The sequence below is a fragment of the Zalophus californianus genome, chromosome 4 (assembly GCF_009762305.2).
Source record: "Zalophus californianus isolate mZalCal1 chromosome 4, mZalCal1.pri.v2, whole genome shotgun sequence".
NCBI lineage: Eukaryota > Metazoa > Chordata > Mammalia > Carnivora > Otariidae > Zalophus > Zalophus californianus.
In genome coordinates, this window is record NC_045598.1 from 39,211,448 (window position 1) to 39,224,372 (window position 12,925).

General features: G+C 37.3%; 1 protein-coding gene across 1 annotated transcript in view; it reads right to left on the reverse strand.

The window, feature by feature from the left end:
- Nucleotides 1-12,925, reverse strand: part of LOC113933182 (BEN domain-containing protein 5) — a 1,542,215-nt gene that overhangs the window by 1,039,781 nt on the left and 489,509 nt on the right. The gene's annotated exons all lie outside the window — the stretch shown is intronic.

Genomic DNA, 12,925 nt, shown 5'->3' on the forward strand with positions numbered 1-12,925 from the left:
CACAATTTGCCAACTTCTGAACTATTACACTAATGGCCCCCAGTGAACCACACCTGTCCATATTCGTGTCATTTTACAGTCCTCTTCTTTTGAATCTAGCCTGGCTCTGTGATGGGCTTTTAATTAACAGAATGTAGCAGAAGTGATATTGTGCCAGCTCTAGGCCTAATTTCTTCTTTTCTTTAAGATTTATCTATTTACTGTTTAGATAGAGAGAGACTAGGAGGGAGGAGCAGGAGGAGAGGGAGAGAGAATCCAAGCAGACTCCATGCTGAGCGCAGAGACCAACATGGGGCTGGATCTCATGACCCTGAAATTATGACCTGAGCTGAAACCAAGAGTTGGACGCTTAACTGACTGTGGCACCCAGGCTCCCCTCTAGGCCTAATTCTTAAGAAAGCCTGGTGGCCTCCACTTTTATACTCTTGGGTGTCTTAAGCTACCATGTAAAAAGTCCAACCACTCTACTAGAGATGTCATGTAAGAAAGCCACTTTAAGAGAGAGACGTCCTAAGATAACAGGGAGAGATAGAGAGAGAGACCCAGTTATATTAGCATCTCAACTGAGCCTATTTCTCAGCCCTCAGCCAGGACCAACTACCAGGCAAATGAACCATCTTGGATGTTCCTTACCCAGCTGAATCTGAGACCTGACCACAGCCACATGAGAGAGCCCACATGAGACCAGAAGAACAAACCAGTTAGCTGTACCTAGTTAATCCAGAGAGTCATGAGAAATAATAAGTTACTGTTGTTTTAATCTGCTCAATTTTGGAGTGGTTTCTTACATAGCAACAGACAACTGAAAAAGTATATACAGTGTCTGGCAAATATTAAGTTCTCTTTCTGCACACACTTGTTCCATTTTTTCAACACCATTACTCAAGCTCCAAGGAAATCATCCCATGACTAAACATAGATACAAACCATGCATAACAAAACCTCTCATGTAACCTGAGATACAGGCCACATCACATATCCAACCCCTGAAGAGCCAATAAACACTCCTCAAATATCCAGGTGTTCCCAAACATTTCCCAGCCTCCCTCACAGTTTGGTTTCGGTCATGGGACTAGTTTAGGCCAATGAATTTTCAGGAAAATTTACATGCATCACATCCAAGCTAAGGAAGTTAAGAGCCAATGTGCCCCCTCTACCAGGACACATGGAAACTTTATATTGAGACAATGGCATCACCAGATGGAGGGGCCTGAGTCCCAACACAGATGTGAGCCCTCACTCACCTAGATCACACCAACACTGTTTTGGCTTTGTACCTACATTATTCTGCTTTGCTGTACCACTTAAACTATCAAGCTTTAATCTAGACTTTCTTGGGAGCTGTTATGTTGTTATTGTTGTTCTTGTTTTAACTATTTAATAAAATATATACTAAAAAGTTCACTTGCAATAAATATGCAGGCCATTATGTTTTCACAAAAAGCACACTCATGAAACCAGCACACAGATCAAGAAATAGAATATTACTCAGGGCACCTGGGTGGCGCAGTCGGACTCTTTGTTTTGACTCAGGTTGTGATCTCAGGGTCATGAAATCAAGCCCTATGTAGGGCTCTGCACTCAGCATGAAGTCTGCTTGAGATTCTCTCTCTGCCCCTCCTGCTCCTGTGTGTGCTCTCTCCCTCTCTCTCAAATAAATAAATAAATGTTAAAAATATAGAATATTACTAGTATTCCAGAACCACTCTTCCCACCCTCATGCTCTCTACCAAATAACTTCCCCAAGTATAACCACTACCTGACCTTTAACTGCAAAGATTAGCTTTGCCTGTTTTGGAACTTTATAATAATGTAATCATAAAATATATACTCTTTCCTATCCGGCTTCTTTCAATCAACATGTGTTTCTTAGATTCATCTATATTGTTGGATGTAATTAAATCTTTAATTCTCATTGCTGTGTGGTATACCATTGCATGAACATACTATATTCATTTTACTATCAACATTTAAGTAATCTCTAGCTTTAGGTAATCACAGGTAATTAATTTAGAGAGTAGTGGGGCACCTGGGTGGCTCAGTTGGTTAAGCGACTGCCTTCGGCTCAGGTCATGATCCTGGAGGCCTGGGATTGAGTCCCACATCAGGCTCCCGGCTCACCGAGGAGCCTGCTTCTCCCTCTGACTGTCTCCCCTCTCATGCTGTTTCTCTCTCTCTCTCTCTCTCTCAAATAAATAAATAAAATCTTTAAAAAAATTTTTTTAAATAATAATTTAGAGAGTAGTACAATGACTATTCTCATAGGTCTTTTTGTGAATATATGTACATATTTCTACTGGCATATAACCAGGGTTGTAGGGTTCTTACCTGTTCAGGTTTAAAAGGTATGGCTAATTTTCCCAAGTTGTTCTGCCAATTCCTGTTAAGAGTGTATGTATGTCCTTTTGTTCTACAATTTCACTAAGGCTTAGTATTTTCAAACTGTTTTTTTAAATTCTATTTAGTGTATGAGGCTACTGCCTTTTCAATTACTTTTGCCCCGATCACCAAGAGTAAAATAAAGTTTCTCTAAACCTAGAGTTGGAAGCTGAGGAAATTCACCTGAGAACTCAGGTATTTCTTGGAGGAAAAAAAATAATTATTGATAAATGTTTTTAAGTTCTTGTTATTGTATTCTATTAGTTTTTAAAAGGAATATTTTATTATTAGTTAAGTATTTAAGAACTTAATTAATTCTCATGACTAGTAATGACTTTAAGAATAGACAGGAGATAGACTACAAGGATTCAGAATTTTATTATTTTATTTGCTTATGCCAACAACCCAAGAGCCAAGAGTTATGGGTTTCAGAATGGCTCTGCCACTAAATAACAGTTGTTCTTAAGCAAGTCATTTTTTTCTTGGCTTTGATTTAGTAATCTATCAAATAGAGATGATAATTGCCTTGCAACCTCACATAATTTTTCATTTAATCAACAAATATTTCCTGAGTACCTATTATGTGAAGGTTCTGGGTATACAGTGGTGAGCAAAAATAGATATAGCCTCTATCCTCATGGAATTTATAGTGTAAACATTAATTAAACACACACACCACCCCCCACAAATAAATATAAAATGTAAAAGTAAGTTGTGAGCCTCAGAATCACAAAATCAGAACCTGAGAATTAAGATAGATCTTAGGAATTATCTAATACAATCCTCTACTCTCTTCTTCAAAGATACAGAAAATATGGGACACCTGGGTGGCTCAGTCGGTTAAGGGTCTGCCTTCGGCTCAGGTCATGATCTCAGAGTCCCACGTCGGGGCTCCCTGCTCAGTGGGGAGCCTGCTTTTCTCTCTGCCTTCTGCTGCCCCTGCTTGTACTCTCTGACAAATAAATAAAATCTTAAAAAAAAAAGATACAGAAAATATGAAAGGATGTTTTTTGAAAAGTTAAAAGTTTCAGATAACCGAGAAGTGGCAACATTATTGTTATGCAATTTCAAAAAGATAACCAAATGTACTTCTGTTCCAACATTTACCATTAGAAACTAAACATAGCTTGAGCTCAGCATCTATAACATATAATGTGGCTCACAGTAGAAAAATTAATCATGATACTCATTAACCAAAATAAGGTATGCTCTGATTGTGAAGGTGAGAGCCCAGAAGAGGGCCAGAAGTTCAGAAGAGAAATACATTTCATTGGCCCACAATGGGAGAGGTACCTAGGTCTCTTATTAAATTACTACATTTAGGATCCAAAGGGGTATGTGCGCCCCAATGCTTATAGCAGCAATGTCCACATTAGCCAAACTATGGAAAGAGCCTAGATGTCCATCAACAGATGAATGGATAAAGAAGATGTAGTATATATATATATATATATATATATATATATATATATATGTATACATATATATACACACACACAATGGGATATTATGCAGCCATCAAAAAAACCCCGAAATCTTGCCATTTGCAATGATGTGGATGGGATTAGAGGCTATTATGCTAAGCAAAATAAGTCAATCAGAGAAAGACAAGTATCATATGATCTCACTGATATGAGGAATTCTTAATCTCAGGAAACAAACTGAGGGTTGCTGGAGTGGTGGGGGGTGGGAGGGATGGGGTGGCTGGGTGATGGACATTGGGGAGGGTATGTGCTATGGTGAGCGCTGTGAATTGTGTAAGACTGATGAATCACAGACCTGTACCTCTGAAACAAATAATACATTATATGTTAAAAGAAAAAAAAAAAAAGAAGATCTTACGAAGGGAAAAATGAAGGGGGGGAAATCAGAGAGGGAGACGAACCATGAGAGACTACGGACTCTAAGAAACAAACTGAGGGTTTTAGAGGGGAGAGGGTGGGGGATGGGTTAGCCCGGTGATGGGTATTAAGGAGGGCATGTATTGCATGGAGCACTGGGTGTTATATGCAAGCAATGAATCATGGAACACTACATCAAAAACTAATGATGTAATGTATGGTGACTAACATAATAAAATAAAATTAATTTAAAAAAAAAGAAAATTGCTACATTTAGAATTGGCTTGTAACCTAGACATAGTTTGGCTTTTATCAGCTGAGTGACCTTGAGCAAGCCTCTTGTTCTTCCCAAGTCTGAGTTTCCTCATCTGTTAAATGAAGAAATTGGCCAGGTAATATTTTATGGTTCTGACTTTCAATGACGCCACCAAGGCTAGTAGATCAGATGGTGTCTCTTTTTATTAATAAACAGAAATAACACCAGTGAAGCAGAAAGTCATATAGATAAGGGTTCAAATCCCTGCAACCTCCTAACTATGTAACCTTAAGCAAGTCACTTACCCACTAAGATCTAAGTTTCTTCATCTGTAAAATGAGAATAATAATGACTGTATCACATGATTGTTGTAGATATTAAAAGAAACGAGGTATATAAAGCAGGGGGGATGGCATAAAAATAGTGTCCTTCCATTCTCCTTGGTCTGTAGATTATAGTACTGATCACAGGCAATTTCAAGCTTCTGATGATATGATTCATTCTCACCAGCAGGTACCATGTGTCCAAACCCAATGCTTCTCCTAAGATATGAGGATGACAGAGAGAAGAAGGACATGGCCCCTGTTCAAAGTACCTATAATCCAGTAGGGAGTATGGACTAGATACACAAATACCCCAAACACAAGGCCAAATATGATATAAATTAAACTTGATGTACAAAACTGTGCTAGGGTTCAAATGAAAGAATGCACTTTAAGATGAGATGGCAGGGAGCAAGGGGATCAAAATTAGACTTCCTACAGAAGCTGCTCTTAAAAGAGACCTTGAAGGATGGGTTAGTTTTTGACAGCCAGAGAAGTGAGGAAAAGCATTGAAGGTGAAGAGGAAAAATAAGCATATGCAAAGGAGGAAGGAAAGTGTGGGGCATATTAGTTTTACCTGGAGGATAACTACATATTTTTAAAATAATAATGAGTGCCTCTAAATATCAGACCATGTATTGGCATTTACAAGCTTTATTTTCATTTACCTGTTCAGGCAAGTTCTATTATCCTCAATTTTAGATACTTGAAAAAATAAATTATCTTATCCAAAGTTTTCACAGTCATTTAATGACAGGGCTGTAGTATAAAAACATGCATCTCTGACTCTAAAAACCCATGCTCTCTCTAAATAATGAGAAATGTAGCTAAAAATAAGGACTGGGTTGACAACAGGGAGCCCTCTAAATGCCAATGTGAAGTTTGCATTTTGAATTTAAAAAGATAGAGGGAGCCATTGGAGGTTTAGGAGGAGGAGAAAAATGACACAGATGAAGATTATATTCCCTAAGAAAATATAGTAAAGCAAGATGTTTAAGAGCTTAGAATTCGTAGCTAAACCACTTAGTATTGAATCACAGTTCTATCACTTACTGGCTGTATGGCCTGAGAGCAAATTACCTAACTTTCTGTCCCTTAGCTTCCTCATCTGTAAATAAGGGTAATGATAGTTACCTATCTTAGAGTTGTAAGGAGGATTAAATTCATTAATACATACGAAGCCCTAGAATACTTCCTGGCTTATAGTAAGCACTTACTAAACATTAGCTGCTGTGGTTGTGGTGGTTCTTATTGTTGCTGTTGCACCGGGGAAAGAAACTGTTAGGGCAGAACTCTTGCAACCCAATCTGACAATTCAGCCTTCTATTCAAGTTGAACAAAGGGTTAATTGTATATTATCAGTGAAGGCAAGGTTTGCTTTCACGACAAAAGCAACAACAAAAATCCAAGAGGAATGATTAATCTAGTTAAGGAGGTAGGTAGCTCACATCATAGCACAATCCACTAGTTTCTATCCATAAGAATAATTGGGACCTGAGTCTCTTTAGATGGGGTCCACACTGGCAGAATTTACAAGGCAGTGGAGAGGAAATACCAAGTCAGGAGACTTGGATTCTGCTTCCAAACCTGCTATGACTCAGTCTCTTACCATTAACAGATGACTCTCCCCTTTATGTCCAAGAGTCCTGAGCTGTAAATAAAGAGTGAAGTTTTCCCTCCCCATAGATCATCATGAGAATTAAATGAGATATGAGATATGCAAAGTCTCTTTCATTTGAATGGTGGTGTGCATACAGTAGGCACCCAAAACACTGTTGAATAAAGTGCCTGCTATATTTGAAAAGTGGCATTTGGGAGGTAAGAAAAAAAGCAAAACAAGTGGTGGAGTAGTTCTGTACTTCAGCCTTGGGAAAAGTAAAAAGCTCTATATTGAAACAGTTCTTTAAAATGTATAGGAGGAAGCTCAGTATAATGGAAATAGCCGGAGCTTCTAAGCAAAATCAGGTTCAAACCATAGCTGCAGTATTTATTAGCTATGAGATCTTGAAACAACTACCTGAGTTTCTCTTTCTTCAAATACAAAACTAGAATATTAATACCTAATAGGGTAGCTCTGAGAGTTAAATGATAAAGTCCTAACAATACGCCTGGCTCAGAAGTGAAACTCAGCAGGCACTACTACCACTACCACCACTACTATTAATAACAATGGCAGTTAACTTTAAATGAGTGCTAACTGCAAGGGACCATTCTAAACATTTTAGATAAATTATCTCATTTAATCCTTATTTATTTAATAAATTAATAAGACTTGTTCTATTATCCCTCCAGATTTTACTGATGAGGAAACAGAGGCACAGAGCAGATAATCTTACCCTAGGTCACAGGACTAAAATGTGACAAAGCCAGAATATTGCTACTATTATTTTTCTCTTCTCCATAAGTTAGATGTGTAAAAACATCTTATGTAAGATTCCAAACACTTTCCCTCCCATTATCTCATTTTATCTTATCCTTAAAGCAACTTTGTAATGACGGCTGACCAGGGCTAACAATCCCCATCTTACAAATAAGAAAAGAGAAGCTCAAAGAAGACAAATGACTTATTCAATCTCACACAAACAGTAGTCACACCACAACTTCTGCTGTGTGGCAGAACTGGAAAATGAACCCATGTCTTCAAAGTCTAAGACTAGTATTCTTTCCAGTAGAAAACTGAATGTCCTAAATAATATTCCAGAATGGAGACCTCTTCATTCAGATACTTCTCATATTAATCTAAATTAATGATGTTTTGCTGTCACTATTATTTCTGAAATGCATGTATTGGGATGGTCCTTGAATCAAGTGCCAATGAATTCACTTGGAGAAGCTTTTCCCAAGGGCTTGAAGAGCCTATGCTCATCTAGTTCAAATGATCAAGTTTCCATCCTCCTATCATTTGGCATTTAGCCTTCTCCTCTGCATCAGCATGGATTACATTACTCATAATGTGAACCAGCTCTTCAATGGAAATGATTAAAGCACTATATAAAGGATGACATACTTTCAGTAAAATTAAGGCTCTAACTTTTTAGCTACAAAATAATAGGCTTAACTCCAACTAGGAATATATATTTGCATCAGACAGGCCAGAGTAAGTATCCTGATCTGATCACTATGTGACCATAAATAACTTGCTGTACCCTTCTAAACTGCAGTTTCCTTTCCTATAAGATGGAGGTAATAACACCTAATCAGAGGATTCAGGAGGAGAATTAAATAGCAAAGTGTAGGTAAAGTTCTAGTACATAGCATGTCTTCACCAAATGGTAGCTATTACATCAACACAGAAATATGAGTCTGCTTAAGATAATCACACTGATTAAATTCTGTTTCTCCTACCAAAGTATAAGAGCTTTAAGAAATATCTTCCATTTTGATAATACTTTACAATTCTCCTTATCTACTATCTTATTTAATTTTCACAACAATCCTGTGAGGATTTTGCAATTTAAAAAGCTGAGGCTCATGCAGGGTCAAAGACTTTTCCAAGGTCATTGTATTTGTCAGGAAAGAACAGGCTAATGCTAAAAAATAAACACCCCAAAATCTCAGTGTCTTAACACGGAAATTTTATTTCTTACTCATGTAAAATCCATTGTAGGTCTCAGGGCAGCTATCCTATAATGGGTAACTCATTTTCTACCAATGGTGAAGAAAGCTGTAAGGTCATACAAGGGCTTTTCCTTAACTCAGCCTGGATATGACTCATGTCACATACCTTCCTGTCTACTGAGCAGAACTAGTCTCACAGTCCCACCAAATGCAAGAGAGTTTGTCAATGTAATCACCCAAGAACCCAGGAAAGAGAGAGAGTTAGGACCATATAACAGACAGCACCAATGAAGGCGGCTGAAGCCTCAATGATAGGAAATGGTGAAGCTGGAGTTTGAACTCAGTGTTTCTATTCTCTATTTTCAATATTATTTTCAACCCTATCAAAGTACTTTTCACATTTTCAGAGAAAACACAAAATAAAAAAAAATAAAGAAGCTCTCAAAGTTGCTGTGGTTTATACCTCTCCACACTGTTTTGTTTTGTTTTGTTTTGTTTTTTAAGATTTTATTTATTTGACAGAGATAGCAAAAGAGGGAACACAGCAGGGGGAGTGGGAGACGGAGAAGTAGGTTTCATGCTGAGCAGGGAGCCCAGTGTGGAGCTCTATCCCAGGACTCTGGGATCATGACCTGAGCCGAAGGCAGATGCTTAAGGACTGAGCCACCCAGGCGCCCCTCCACACTGCTTTTTAAGTAGCTATCTATTCTGTTTCCCTGTGCTGATCAGTTTGGATAAAAAGCTAATATACTGCTATTGAGATACACTGGCTATAGCTTTAAAGAAAAATAAGCAACTCACACAGACTATGATACATCTTCAGTAAAACAGGCTAGCAGAAATTAAGATAAATTCAGAGTTGGTATATCTACTGATTGATTATGAATACCTTCCACTTTTACAACTTTTCCTGTATTTATATAAAGACTTGTCCCAGAAACATTCCCTTTGTTAAAGGTATTTCAATTCAACAGTCTTATGATGAGTGATTTACATTTCCTTAATTTATAGGTGTTGTTTTAAATGCCAGTTTCAATTGCATTTCAACTTTTCCTGCTATCCTGTTTCAACTGACTGCTTGACTGATACAGTCATCATTTAACAAACATATCCTGAGAACTTACTGCACACCAGACACTGGTGGACCTGGGCGGAGTTGCTACATTGCTGCATTACACAAGGACCGCCTATGATAGCTAACATTGGCCCAATAGAAAAGGTATGTTTTTCTAACTCACACAAAGATTCATTAGGAGCTAGCTACAGACCTGATGCTGGGATAATGGAATGGATATGACAATGTCTTTACCTCCAAGGATATCACAGTGTAATGGGGAAGATATGCAAATAAATATGGAATTATACTTCCAGGTCATAAATGTTATTGTAAAGGAAAGTCCAAGATGTTATGAGAACACAGAAGAGGAGCTTCTAACCCAGTCTGGAAGATCAAGGGAAATTCTCCAAAAAATTAACAATTAAACTGAGCCCTAAAATGACTAGGTGTTAAAGAAATGCTTTTAGGTAAAGACAGGGAGTGATATCTCCCACAGAAAGGAAACAATTTGGGGGGAAAAAAACAGAGGAAAGAAATACCAGTGGATGTTAGAGGAAACCACAAACATCTCTGTTGGATAAACATTGAGGTCAGAACCTAGGAGATAAGATGAGAGAGGAAGGAAGTAATCAGGGACAGACTCTAAAGGTCTTTTCAAACTAAGGAGCTTGTTTTATACATAAGGTAAGAAACAGGAAGTCACTGAAGGAGATAAAACAGGATAGCACATGTGATTAGATTTGCATTTTATATTCTCCTGACATAGGGGAGCTTTGTGTCTTTCATATAACACAATTAGAGATATTTCAAAGAATAATTTGTTAAGTAATCCAATTTGAATTTTCAAGTTAGAGAGGAAAAAAAAACCGTTAGAAATGTTCATATGACTCTCACTTCGCTAGGGATGGATGCCAAGTAGATAGACAGTCCTATCAGTGATGCAGATCTCTTTTCTGAATGACTTTATAAAGCTCAAGCTTGTTTCATATAATAAAAACGATAATCGAAACATAAATTTTAATACAATAGGCCATATTTCAACAGATTCCATTTACATTAGCCCTGCATAAGCCATTATTTATGACGGACATGTACACCTAATCTTGATGTTGTGAAGGTGACCCAGGCATGCTAGGTGGGGAAGGGAGCTGAGCCCGTGAAAGCATTTACACATCACCTCAAGTGCGTATTACCAGCTCAGCTCTGCATGAAGGGCAATTTGGACTGTGAAGAAACTGAAGACTAAATTGAGGACAATGAGACTATTGAACTAACATATCCAGTACCAAGGTCCAAATTCTGTTCTCAAAGGAAAACATGCTCCAAGAGGGGAAAATAATATGAATTCTAAATCTCTTTGAAGATCAGAGCAAAAACAAAAAAACAAAGAAAACAAAAAACTGAGTATCACCAGCGTGGAAATGGGCATTACTCCTAGTAATCGTACCATTGTCCTAAAACAATATTTAAATGCTGAATTTTCAGATGACACCAAAATGTCTTATTCTTTTCTCCCTCATGCAGGTTTTTGCTGAAATGATCAAAAGTTCAGTGACAGGAGATTGGATCAAAGAAGCATAAGGGCAAAGGAGAATGAAGATCATTCATTATAATTCATTCATTCAATAAACATTTATGAAGCTCCTACCACTATAAGCCAGGCACTGTGCTAAGAGCTTTCACAAGTACTGTCTCATTTAATAAAAGAAATACTACTACTCTTACTTTGCAGATAATGAAACTGAGGTAAGTACAGCTTAAGACTTTAATAGAGAGCCCACATTTAGTTTTTCTTTAAGCACAAAGTATTCCTTTACCCCAAAAAAAGGAAGACTTAAATTTATTAGAAGTATTCAATGTAACAACATTTTAATGACTTTTGGAAGCATTTAAACCATAAACATACAGACTTTTATTTTTAAGATTTTATTTATTCGTCAGAAAGAGAGAGAGCAAGAGCACAAGAAGGGGTAGTGGCAGGCAGAGGAAGAAGCAGGTTCCCTGCTGAGCAAGGAGCCTGATGTGGGACTTGATCCCAAGACCCTGGGATCATGACCTGAGCGGAAGGCAGACCTTTAACTGACTGAGCCACCCAGGCATCCCATATACAGACTATTTTAAAAGGCAGATATACCATGGAAAACTGCTGCTACATTTCTTACCAACCTAATGTTGAATCAGACTTAATTATTTTAATATTTCCCTGTTACAAACTCTGTTCCTTTCTCAGCTATTTACCTATTTTGCTCACACTGAGTCATGTTATTTGTTTATTCATTCATTCCTTCCTCCTACAGATATTTACTTGGTGTCTATCATATGCTAAGCTCAATGCTATGGACTAGCATACAATGGAACATCTGCTCTCAACAGATTCACAATTTGCAAGGGAAGCTAGACAACTAAGCAGATAATTAGATAACAAAGTGATAAGTGCTATGATATAAGGATGGTCAGGGGACCTGGGTAGCACAGTCAGATTATATGCTTTCAATCTGGAAGCCAATGAATCTATGACAACCCAGGGCCTTCCTAACTGTAGAAAATTCTGAGATCCAACACTTTTCAAACAGACTTCCATCATCTTTCCATGGGAAGCTTCTCTCAAGACCTATGACTCTATGACCCCAAGCTGTTCATTCACTCAAACAATATTTAATGAGCAACTGCTATGTGCCACAAACTGTGCTAGGCACTGAGGTTACAAAGCTGAATAAGTATTCCCTGCTTTCATGAGTTTGCAATCTCATACAAAAAAAAAAAGAGAGAAAGAGAAAGAAAGAAAAAGAAAAAAGAAAAGCAAAGAAGAAAATGTGCTAAAGACTTTGAAAAGACTGCTAAGTTATGTCACTCAATATCAGTGAACAACTTGATTTTTGCACACCCTTGCCATATGACTTTGAACAAGTTATTTCACCTTGCTAGTCCTTGGTCTTCTCATCTGTGAAATGGTAATAGTATCTTCCGTATTCATTTCATAGCATTATTCAAAATCATATGACACCATGAATGCAAAAGCACCTTGAAAACTATGAAGGTATGTGAAAATACAATGAATTTTATTTGTCATCCTCATGATTAAAGGGAGTCTCTGATTTAATTAAAAGCATTAATCATAATATATTTTAAAATAAATACAATTGTATTACTTTCTAATACTCACAGTAAATAAAAGTAGGCCAATAAACTACCATTCAGTAAAGATCAATTGGAGGCTCATTTAAAGTAATAGATATAAAGTATTTGTATTGATTTGCACAAGTTCATGCTTCTGAACTATTCAAAAGCAGTCAGATTTCTGAAGGGCTATAAACAATCTGTCTTGCAAAGAGGTTTATACCATTATTTGCTCTACTAGTAATAAGTTTGCAGAGAACATGCCAAATTACTTCAATTTTCATATTAATTGATACTATGTTAATAACTTTCCAACATTTTGAAACTGGAGAATGGCATTGATCTGCCATAGCAGAAACAAAACATAATTTTTCTTCAGATTACCAAACCTGAC